We start from the raw sequence: 13,236 nt of genomic DNA on the forward strand, positions 1-13,236 counted from the left end.
GCTTTACATATTCAGTACATATTTCGTACTGACCCCCTTTCCTCGGGGGCTGCGTTTTCATGCCGCGTAGGTACCGACGACAGGTTTGCCGATCCGTCTGTCTAGGATATCTTTCTGCCATTTGGAGCGCTCTTTTATTCAGAGCCATCTTTTGGTACAGTCTGCCACTTCTATATATGTATATTCTCGTTCATGGGTACGGCGGGGCCCTGTCCCGTCATATGATTCTGTCGGTCTGTTTAGAGGTCTGTAGACATGTTTATGGGTTGGGGTCTTTCTGTACAGATGCGTGTATATGTTGTGTTTGGGCGATCCCATTCGCCGCGGCGGCCGGTCCGCATATGTTTAAATGTTGCTTCGTTGGCCCTGTGTGATCCTTTGTTGGTATTTTCTGCGTGCAGGGTATATGGGATAGTCCGTAAAACAAAGGAAACTCTGCCGAAATTTTTCTGGAAATTATCTAAATTTGAAATAAAGCCTTGTCGGCTGCTGCTATATACTTGAATGCGTTTGATAGAATTTGAGATAGCATTTGATAGACGTGGTGGGTGTCCAGATCGGGCACTAGTCACGGCCTACGGGGTTGGGTCGTGACAAAAGTGGTATCAGAGCGGTTCGTCCTCGGAATGTCTACAGACCGTGTCTAGTAGAGTCTTGTTTATCGGTGTGTTGTGCACCACACCTATAAACAGGAGGCTATAGGGCATTTAGGATACTACCCTTCTTTCTGTCTTAGATCGTGCGATAGAGCTGTGTTATCAGGATGATTCCTCCCTAACGAATTGTTACATTTGCAGTTATGCCTCCAAAAAAGGCGACAGCGGCCCAAAAGGCCAAGGCAGCTGCTGTGGGAGAGACTAGTCGGGCCCAGAGGGTTACCAGGGCCCATGCACATATTGCTCCTGATATTTTGCCCCCGGCAGAGGGCTCTTCCACACCGCCATATGTAGAGGAGATTGGAGCAGCAGCAGCTGCAGGTCGAGGGGCGGCTCCACCGCCAGCTATCGAGATTCCAGTACCTGAGCCTCCAGCTCCACGGCCAGGGACTGAGGATCAGACTATGAGAGAGGCAGTCCAGCTATTGACTAGACTTGTGGCGGGACAGGTTCAGGGGCACGGATTGGGAGGTGACCGAGCATATAGGCGTGACAGTTCGAGAGCTCGTGAGTTCTTGACTTGTGGCCCTCCAGAGTTCTTCGGGACAAAGCCCGAGGAGGATCCTAAGGAGTTTATCAGGAAGATGCGGCGCACCTTACATTTGATTAATGCTTCCGCGACAGAGTCAGTCACATTGGCTTCGTACCGGTTGTATGATGTAGCGGCAAATTGGTACGAGTCATGGGAGTTATCCAGAGGCGACGGCGCTCCCCCAGCAGTTTGGGATGATTTTTCTCAGGCTTGTCTTAGCCATTTTCTGCCTCCGGAGATACGGCGGGCCAAGGCTGACAGATTCTTATTGCTGAGACAGAGGGGCCGCAGTGTTCGAGAGTACAGTATGGAGTTCGACTCATTGGCCCGATATGCACCTGCTGTGGTAGCTACTATGGCTGACAGGATGCACAGGTATATTATGGGGTTGGACCGGTATTTTGTCGACAGTTGTTTGGTATTGGCCGCTCAGCCCGATATGGATATTGCCCGTATTCAGGCGCACGCCCAGGGCATGGAGGACCGGCACAGGGGTCATCAGCCCGATAGGAGTCAGGATCGGAGACAACCCAAGAGGGCCAGATCATCTGGGCATTCGGGAGATTTTCGGGGTAGACAGCCTCAGCAGCCGCAGCAGCCTAGCAGACATCTATCCCAGCCGGCACAGAGCGCACCTCCACAGCCGGATCGGGATACCCCGGCACGACGAAGATTGGCCCCACTCTCTTTCGGTCCGAAGCCGATAAGAAGTGAAAGTCGCTGAGGTAAGTTCCGATAGAGCTAGGTTCTTTGAGTGCGGTTTGAACTATTGATTTACGTAATTGGAAATAACCAATTAGGTACTGATCCAATTTGAGTACCTGAAAATCTTAAAAACCCGTAGGTTCCCAATTTTAAAGCAGATTGCTCCATCTCTTAATAAAGGACGCGGGGGGCCTGTCTTATAATAAAGGGGGTACTCTCTTCTCATACCGCACAGAGCGCCCGCTCTAAAAAGGCTCGGGCCGAAGACCGGGGGATGTTTAGAAGAGATGGGGAAACCTAGCACCTCTATTATGTGCGTTTATTATATTTGCCGCAGAGGAGAGCAGGAAAGAGACAACAGCGAGCCCCGGCTAACTCCGTGCCAGCAGCCGCGGTAAGACGGGGGGTTTCATATAGATAAAGAAATGAAAAAGAATACACAGGATTGCCCATGTTTTTTACCTTAGCTCTACTTAGACTCCTTCTCTATTTTTCCTTAGGTCGCAGATTTGATAGCCCAGGTTATTCAGGAGCAGGTCAGAGCTCCAGGGCTTCAGGTTCGCGGACAGATAGGGGTTCTGGTCAGACGAGGCCACCTAGGCCTCAGTGTTCTTATTGTGGAAGATACCATCCTGGGGAGTGCTACAGAGCCACCAGTGCATGCTTTTCTTGCGGCCGTCAGGGCCATTCTGTGAGAGATTGCTCGTATAAGGGCGGTTCGGGTGGTGCAGCGCAGCCTACCGGATCAGCCGCCGGGTCATCATCTTCGTCAGTGGCTATGCGCCCTACAAGGCCGGGTACATCAGTACTGGCGGGTCGCGGCAGAGGTCGTGGTGGAGCTTCTGGTACTAGCGGTCCTTCGAACCGCATTTATGCTTTGGCCAGCCGCCAGGACCAGGAGGCATCGCCTAATGTCGTTACAGGTACATTATTGGTCTTCTCCCGGTCTGTGTATGCATTGATTGATCCAGGTTCGACTTTGTCGTATATTTTGCCTCTTGTTGCTAGTAAAATTGGTATAACGTCCGAGCCTATAGAGCCATTTGAGGTAGCTACACCGATCGGGGACTTTATTGTAGCGAAACAGGTATATAAAGACTGTTATGTAATTGTATGTGGCCGAGACACTAAGGCAGATCTGGTGGAGTTAGATATGATCGAGTTCGATGTTATTATGTGTATGGACTGGATAGCTTCCTGTTATGCTAATGTTGACTGCCAAAATAAGGTAGTTCGTTTCCAGTTTCCCGGGGAGCCAGTTATAGAATGGGTCGGTAATACAACATCGCCGAAAGGTAAGTTTATTTTATACCTTAAGGCGAAGAAAATGATCAGAAAAGGTTATATTTATCATCTGGTTCGGGTACAAGACTTGACAGCAGAAACGTCGACTCTTCAGTCAGTTCCCGTGGTTAATGAATTTCCAGATGTGTTCCCAGAAGAGCTTCCAGGCCTTCCTCCAGAGCGGGAGATAGATTTTTCTATTGATTTGCTTCCAGATACTCAACCTATATCTATTCCCCCGTACAGAATGGCACCAGCAAAATTGAAAGAACTGAAAGAGCAGTTGAAGGATTTGTTAGAAAAAGGCTTCATCAGACCCAGTACTTCGCCTTGGGGAGCCCCGGTATTATTCGTGCGTAAGAAGGACGGGTCGTTGCGTATGTGTATTGATTACCGACAGTTGAATAAGGTAACCATAAAGAATAAATACCCCCTCCCCAGAATTGATGATTTGTTTGATCAGTTGCAGGGCGCCAAATATTTTTCGAAGATAGATCTTCGGTCAGGCTATCATCAGGTACTGGTACGAGAGCCTGATATTCCTAAGACAGCATTCCGGACCAGATATGGGCATTATGAATTCAGAGTTATGTCTTTTGGGCTGACTAATGCTCCTGCGGTATTCATGGATTTAATGTACCGGGTATTCAGGTTGTTCTTAGACATGTTCGTAATTATATTTATCGATGATATTCTGGTTTATTCTCGGTTCGAGGCAGAGCACGCAGATCATCTGAGAGCGGTACTTGGGGTACTTCGGCATCAGGAATTATATGGAAAATTTTCTAAATGTGAATTCTGGCTGGCTTCAGTGGCATTCTTGGGACATATTATTGTAGCTGATGGTGTCCGGGTAGACACGCAGAAGATTGAGGCCGTAAAGAATTGGCCCAGACCCACGACGCCCACGGAGGTACGGAGTTTTCTGGGGTTAGCAGGCTATTACAGGAGATTTGTGGAAAAGTTTGCTTTGATTTCAGTGCCTTTGACAAGGCTAACTCAGAAGGGAGCTAAGTTCCAGTGGACCGATGCATGTGAACGAAGCTTCCAGTTGCTGAAAGAGAAGTTGACTTCAGCTCCAGTTCTGACTCTTCCAGAGGGACCCGATGGATATGTTATTTATTGTGACGCTTCTGGCGTGGGATTGGGCTGTGTATTGATGCAGCACGGCAGAGTTATAGCTTATGCTTCTCGGCAATTGAAAAAGCATGAAAAGAATTATCCTACTCACGATCTAGAGCTTGCAGCGGTGATCCATGCCCTGAAGATATGGAGACATTATTTATATGGCGTTCATGTTGATATCTATACAGATCATAAGAGTCTCTAGTATATTTTCAAGCAGAAAGAGCTTAATTTGCGGCAGCGGAGGTGGCTGGAGCTCCTGAAAGACTATGATGTGGATATTTTGTATCATCCGGGCAAGGCTAATGTTGTTGCAGATGCGCTTAGCCGGAAATCTATGGGCAGCTTGGCAGATTTACAGCCAGACAGGAGAGAGATAGTACGTGATATTCATCAGTTGGCTAATCTTGGGGTTCGTCTCGCCGATTCTGGTGGTACGCGGATTTCTGTCCGAGGGGTTTCTGAATCATCTATTAATGCAGATATTAAGCAGCACCAGTATGAAGATCCTATTTTAGCTCGGTACAGAGACACTGCCCAGGAAAAGGAGAAGACTCCATTTGAGTTTACTTCGGACGGGACCTTACTATACAGAGGCAGGTTGTGTGTACCTGATATTGCAGGGCTTCGGCAGCAGGTTATGGGCGAGGCACACTATGCTCGCTATTCTGTTCATCCTGGGTCGACGAAGATGTACCATGATCTTAGATGCCTATACTGGTGGGATGGTATGAAGTGGGATATCGCAGAGTTCGTCGCCCAGTGTCCCAATTGTCAGCAGGTCAAAATTGAACATCAGAAACCAGGTGGACTGTTGCAATAAATGGAGATTCCGACGTGGAAGTGGGAGATCATTAATATGGACTTCATCACAGGTTTGCCTCGCACTCCACGGAAGTATGATTCCATCTGGGTTATTGTTGATAGGCTGACAAAATCAGCCCATTTTCTCCCCGTCAGGACTACTTATTCCGCTACGGATTATGTCAGGCTATACATTAGGGAAATTGTGAGACTTCACGGAGTTCCTATATCTATTATCACTGACAGAGGTGCCCAGTTCACAGCAAGCTTCTGGAGATCTTTTCAGGACGGATTAGGGACTCAGGTGAGCCTGAGCACAGCTTTTCATCCTCAGAGCGACGGGCAGGCCGAGCGCACTATACAGACGCTGGAAGATATGTTGCGGGCCTGTGTTATTGATTTCAGAGGTAGCTGGGATGATCACTTGCCATTGATTGAATTTGCTTACAATAACAGTTACCATTCCAGCATCCAGATGGCTCCGTACGAGGCTTTATATGGCAGGAAATGCAGGTCACATATCGGCTGGTTTGATATTGGCGAGACAGAGTTAATCGGCCCAGATATGATCCAGCAGGCCGTTGATAAGGTGAAACTTATCCGAGAGCGACTGTTAGCAGCCCAGAGTCGACAGAAGTCATACGCCGATAAACGGCGTCGACCGTTGGAATTCCAGGTAGGCGATTGGGTATTCCTGAAGGTATCGCCTATGAAAGGCGTGGTGCGGTTTGGCAGAAAGGGTAAGCTCAGTCCGTGATATATTGGGCCTTATCAGATTGTTAGAAAAATCGGAAATGTCGCCTATGAGTTAGAGCTGCCATCTGATTTGGAAGCGGTACATCCGGTATTCCATGTATCTATGCTCCGCAAATGCATTGGTGACCCCTCCAGAATATTTCCTGCGGAGGATATTCAGGTGACGGAGCGGTTATCTTATGAGGAGCAGCCCGTAGCTATCTTGGACCGCTAGGTAAGAAAGCTCTGGAGCAAAGATGTAGCCTCTGTCAAGGTGCTGTGGCAGAATGATGATAGGGAGGAAATGACCTGGGAGGCCGAAGAGGAGACGAACAAGAAATACCCTCATATGTTCCCTATGCCCACAGGTAATGTAAGAATCCTTGCTTAATTATATTCAGTTATGAATGTGTACCTTATGTGCTGTCTATAAATAGAAACTCCCCCCGAAGCCATTTCAAACCCTATAAGATTAATTTAACATTCGAGGACGAATGTTCTAAATGGGGGGAGGATGTTACATCCCGTGTTTTCACACGTTGGAAAATTTTAGAAATATTCTTGACTTGTAAGAAATAAGGTCATAATTAATTTTATGTAACACATAAGTTGTTTATGAAAGAATATTTTTGTGGAAGTGTGGAATAGGGCTAAGGGCAAAAATTGGAATTTTGGAAATTAGTTCCGGAAATTTTAAAACAAGGATTTAAATCAATTGGGCCAAGAAAATGGAAGAGAAAAATTTGGGCCCAACATTAAAGGGTGGCTGGCCAAATAGGCCCAACCCACCAAATTAATGAATAATTTCCCCATGTGTTGAAATATCATATGAGTCATCTTTTATTAGAAGGTTCAAGAAATAGAAATTAGAAGAACAAAGCAAAGCAAAGAATAAGAACAAAAAAGAGAGGGGTTTCGGGTTTGGTGGGGAGAAATTCACCACCAAAAATCTTGATCTAAAAATTATTCTCTTGTTGGATTTTCACTAATTCAAAGTCCCTTTACAACTTGGTATAGTTGGTTTGGAGAGAGAAGCACTCAATTCTTCAAGGTGATCATTCATTCAAGTGAAGAAGAGGGAGTAAAAAGGTAAGAATTCACCCCTTATTCTTGTGTTATGAAGTTTTGTTTGTGTTGTAGTATGTGGAAATGTGTTGATTGTATGAAGAAATAGAAGTTTGCAAAGTGGGTGTGTGGTATATATGTGTGGCCGTGTGTATGCATGCATTGTATACTAATGAAGAATTGAAATTATGTTGTATTCTAATTGTGAATGTGATGGAATTCATATTGAGAATGAAAGTTGAATAAAATTGGATGAGTTGGCAAAAAGAGTATTTGGCCGTGTGGTATGGAGTTGTATGGAATGAAATGGATTAAGTTGTTTAGTGTGTTAGTGTGTTATTGTGATGTTTGCAATGTAAATGAAGATAAAATGATATAAGTTAGTATTGAAATGGAATGTAGAAACTTATGTCGTTTTAGTATGATTTTCCGATATTAGGAAAATGAAGTTATTTGGTTGTTAATTGTGATGATCATTGATGAATTTGGAAGTTGGAAACATGTTGTGAATATGTGTGCCGAAGATTAGATGTTTTGAATAAGTTATGACTTCGGCGGAAAGTTGTATATTATGTATATCGTGTGTATAACTTGAGGAAACGATATGAAATGTTTCTAAAACTATATTGTGATGATCTTGATTGATAATGAATGTGAAATCATTGATATTAGTTTGAAGATTTGGGTTGGAGTGAAGGTTATGTCACTTTGTTAGAATGATGGCTAGTTGAAGGATATTGTGTCACTAATGTTTGTTGTTGATGTTGATGTTGTTGTTTGGGTTGTTGTTGATGGTTTTGAGCCGAGTTGAATTCTCGGGGGTGCTATATGTATAGGGGAAGTGCTGCCGAAATTGCGGTAGGCAAGTATGCATTAAGTTGAATTTATGGCATCCATAACTTATAATTGGTAAATGTGACCATTTGCAGATTTTTGACGAAACGGGGAGTGAGCTTGGATAGGCTTAAAAATCTCAAAAGGTATGTAAAGCTACCCTGATCCTTCTTTTGGCATGCCTAAGTGTATTAGAATCGTATTCGGGCCTCGAAAGACTTTCTGCCCAACGGAATCCGCAATTGAAAATCTCGCTTTTTCCTTCAGTAAGATTGAGCCCTTTTGGTTTGTATTCTTGGAAATTATGCAAACTTTCTCTAAACTCCTTGGAAAGCTATAGAGCGTTCGTAGAACCTTTGTAGGTGACCCCATAAGCTTAAAATATGTAATTTGAGCCCACCGCCTTGCTTGTCCCGAGGTGGGCCCACTATTCCCGGTTTTACCCTTATTGTACTTAAGGCCTGTTTTCGAACGGTTTTTGAAAGGAATGTTCTGACTGCTCTTTTAACTACTAAACATAAACTATTTTAAATATTTCCTTAAGTCTTATAAATTGTTTTGGCACTTGGAACGACTTCAGAAAGGTTATGCTTCTGTAGTTCGTTATGACATCTGAAACCCACTTGTTACGATCCAGTCTGACTTCGTTGAATTGGTTTGTCATTGATATGCCTCATCGAGTCTCTGAAAATATTTATGATATTTTAACTGCATTTAGTTTCTCACTACTCTATTCGTGGATGCCCCAATGTTTCCCACACTGAGCCCGGGCCAGGATATGTTGTCAAGCGTGATCTTTTGCATTGTTCGCCGTGCCTCGATGTGAGGGGGCAGGTATACACGTACATGGGTTTGTGGAGTATGTTGTGCCATGTACGCTTGTTCTGATATGATTTGCTATGGCCATCTGATATGATATATTATGTGACGGGGTTATGCCCCCATTCTGATTCTTCTGTGTTGTGGCACCAGCGTCGGGAGGGTGGCCACGCTCTGTCTGCCGAGTCCCTTGGCAGGGGCCGGATTTGATATGACATATGTTTCGGTACACACTCTGCATGTTTTGAAAATATGTATTTGATACTTTGGATTTTCTGCTCACTTTCTGTACGTTCTGTACCAGTTATGATTTTGTTTCTGTAATTCAGGCTTTACATATTCAGTACATATTTCGTACTGACCCCCTTTCCTCGGGGGCTGCGTTTTCATGCCGCGCAGGTACCGACGACAGGTTTGCCGATCCGTCTGTCTAGGATATCTTTTCTGCCATTTGGAGCGCTCTTTTATTCAGAGCCATCTTTTGGTACAGTCTGCCACTTCTATATATGTATATTCTCGTTCATGGGTACGGCGGGGCCCTGTCCCGTCATATGATTCTGTCGGTCTGTTTAGAGGTCTGTAGACATGTTTGTGGGTTGGGGTCTTTCTGTACAGATGCGTGTATATGTTGTGTTTGGGCGATCCCATTCGCCGCGGCAGCCGGTCCGCATATGTTTAAATGTTTCTTCGTTGGCCCTGTGTGGTCCTTTGTTGGTATTTTCTGCGTGCAGGGTATATGGGATAGTCCGTAAAACAAAGGAAACTCTGCCGAAATTTTTCTGGAAATTATCTAAATTTGAAATAAAGCCTTGTCGGCTTCTGCTATATACTTGAATGCGTTTGATAGAATTTGAGATAGCATTTGATAGACGTGTTGGGTGTCCAGATCGGGCACTAGTCACGGCCTACGGGGTTGGGTCGTGACACTCTAAGCCTTCACGAAGCCAATCATAGTCCTTTTATACATCCGTTGTGACCAATTTTAACCTCTCTTCTCATGAATAGCCCATCCTGTGTTGTTACCTCGACTTCATGGCTGAGTTTTATCTAAGTCATCCACTCAGTACCCAAGAACTATACCTTATGATTGCAACCTTCATGTTTCTCAGCTTTCGCCCGATACGCAAATTAGATAGAATCCTATGAATAATAAATACTTCAAATTCTCCTCGTGCTTCCTCTTAACTCACTCAGAACTACACCTTTAACCATCAATCTCGCATTGTAACACCTTGTTACGCCCTTAACAACTCTGAAAGTATCAAATCTTGCAATCTCTGCTCTAAACTGTCATGACCCGACTAGGGGGCCATGACGGGTACTCGGAGGTAACTACCGAGCACCACTCATTACGCTAATCATCATACTCATCCTGGACACATATAATCTTCAAGTCAATACACAAATATAAATAAGCCCTCATGGCTGTAAAAATGATATACAAGGATATACACTAATGTATCCATAAGACAACAACTACCCACGCATCCGTATCTACAAGCCTCTACTAGAGTACTAAGACATAAGGACGGGACAGGACCCCGTCATACCCCAAATATATACAAAAAAGAATATGATCGTAAGTAGCACCTCCGGAGTAGTAGAGTGCTCCTGTGAATCCGCTGATAAGCTTCTACGGGTCTACACAGTCTCCTTGTCTACCTGTGGGCATGAACACAGCGTCCAAAAAGAAAAGGACGTCAGTACGAAAGATGTACTGAGTATGTAAGGCATGAATAATACTAGCATAATATAGAAATAATGAAGCATGAGGCGAAGATATAACCTACTTAGCTTTTAAAGGAAAACACATGTTATGCATATCAAATATATCATCATCGTTAACCCGCGTCCGGGTAACTATCGCACGCCGCCCATTAGTGGTGTCATGTCCGGCCCTCTAGGCAAGGTGTAATCAAAGCAGCCCGCCTTAGCGGTGTCACGTCTGGCCATCGAGGCATGGTGTAATCATAAGCAGCCCGCCTTAGCAGTGTCATGTCTGGCCATCGAGGCACGGTGTAATCATAAGCAGCCTGCCTTACCGGTATCATGTCCGGCCATCGAGGCACGGTGTAATCTCGTCATCATATATTTATCATAAAGCATGCATTAGAAGTAAATTAAAAGCTACAACTCTATCGAGGTGCCGTAAGGTCGAGAACCCCCGATTCCATTATGGAGTAGTCATGATCATCATGCCTCACCTTGAAGGAACTAGCATTATAAGGTGAGTCTAGCAAAATTGAATAACGTCAAGGAATCACATAAGGATCATTAACTTCATAAGAACATCATATCGTAAGATTTGGAATCTCTAGACTTAACGTCTTCATCATCATGGTAATATTCATAACATATCTTTTATCTGTATCTCATGAGTAGCTCTTTATTAACATAGACTCATAGTTTCCGGAATGTGAGAAAATCATGGAAAGTTAAAGGAAGTCATATTATAGGAGTCATGCCTTAGAAAAAAAAGATGGGACTAGCCTCACATACCTTGATGTCGCTCTAACTTTATCAATTAAGTGCTTTCCTCCAATGTTCATGATTCTACATTCAAGAGAATTCGTACTAAGATTAGATAATCGGAACTATACTTAAGCTTAAGCTAAAGCCAACGAAAATTGGGCACCATCTCCTTTGTTTCTATAACTTCCTCCATATGATATAACAACTGAAAAACAGCCATAACAACATTCATAATATCGTAATCAACAACTTCTTCAAGTTCGACGTTATTCGATTCCCACAATTTCTTACCAAAATGATTCGTGACCATAACTATAGCATAGAACCGTATTCGTTCTCATATTATATTTCCTTAATATCATTTGTATCATCTAGAACAAGATTTTACTCATAATATATCAAGAGTCATGATTCACGTTAAGCTACTATTCAAGAATACCATTGTTTTCACATTTGAGCTCCATATTCTACTATCTTCAATAATCCAAGTCTTTCAACCCTTCAATATTCTAAATAATATGAAATGATCATAAAACTCACCTTTGGTTATGTATGAACGGGCTTTTGATGAAAGTACTTCGCTTGGAGAAAACCTTAGTTCCACTTTCAAAGAATTTCTTGACTTCTAGCAACTCTAAAGAGCTTCCTTACACTTGATTTCCTTGGATTGATGAAGCTGATCTTTAATTTCCCTTGAATTATGTGAGTGAAGGGTGTGGAATGTTCTAGTGACTTAGAGAGAAGTGGACAAGTGAGAATAATGAAATAGTAGAAGTGGAAACATGTATTTATACTTGGAAATTATTCAGCCCGTCGGGACTTATACGGACCCTTATATGGTCTGTATAACATTATACGGTCCGTATAAGTGTCCGTAATTCACCATCAGGGAAAACATCTTTTCTGTTGGGTTATACGGACCGTATAAAGTTATACGGACCATATAAGTGGTCGTATAACTCCACTTTTCTAAAATTATTTCGGTCATTTCGTTTGATCTTTAATCCTTATGGAACCTTCTTAGCAGTTGTTTAGCATTTCATTAACAACTTAAGGAGCGTTATAACTTTTCCTCAAGACATCGTTAGATCGGCATTAGCTCGGTACTTGCAACCCTTTTCAAAACACGACTTATAACAACATTCTTCAACGAAATTTCTCCTCTTGCTTCAAACGTCTTTAGAGTCTTAATTAGAACCGTTAAGTAACCTTTCTTACTTGTAGGGACATCGCATACATCTCAGCCTGCGTTAGTCTATCTACCAAATGACGACATAAAATTTTTCCAAGGTGTAACATAAACCTCGCGCAACTACTCCCAAATCTTTAATAACCAAATTACTCCCTCATGCTATCCAGCTAGCAACAGTTACGACATAATCCACCACGAATATGATCCCACCACATAATATAACTCTAACTTTCAAATAATAGAGTTTCCCAAAATTCGTTCTTCAGCAGACTTAGCAATCACACCACATCTGAATGATACAAATAGCACCACAAAATCCACCTAACCAGAGTAATCTCGTTGCTTTAGGTCCGAATCCTTTCGTTTTCCCTAAAATTACTTTATTCTTACCGATTCTCGATCAGCTATACTTTTATCTTAGTTCTTCAAATTCTCTATTCTATTTAAATCACATTCACTGTCACCGACCGACCATCACTCAAACCCACTCAAAAGCATATCGCCAAATCATAAGTCATGCAAAATAGCTGAGTCAATCTTGGGGGTAGTATTATGCCACACACTCAAATAGCCGAGAGTTCCCTTACCGCACTCGACTCTAAAACTGATTTCTTCTCTAAACCCAGCGCATCACGTAAACCATTCTTCATGAAGTTTTCATTGATCAACCCTGGTTATCCCAACAAGAACAAATCATTGTCGATGCAATACCTCAAACCACCACTGAACCGATCCATGATCCGTCGGGCGATCCTTAATGACCGTACACATAATACTACTAACGTCCTCATATAACTCCAACGAAGTACCTATGTCAAAGTCTGTTACTCAAATTTTGAGATGTCCTTCACCACTTGAATTAGTTCAAAACCATCATCGACCTACCACTTCAAATGTCCTTATAGACCTACCCTCACCTAAGGGTCCTTAAGCGATGCTTGCCAGTGACGTACCACCTCTTGGCTCAATTGCCAAACCAAAACACTTCTAACAAATGATGCGACTATCCTTCT

The sequence above is a fragment of the Lycium barbarum genome, chromosome 8 (genome assembly GCF_019175385.1).
Source record: "Lycium barbarum isolate Lr01 chromosome 8, ASM1917538v2, whole genome shotgun sequence".
Taxonomy (NCBI): Eukaryota; Viridiplantae; Streptophyta; class Magnoliopsida; order Solanales; family Solanaceae; genus Lycium; species Lycium barbarum.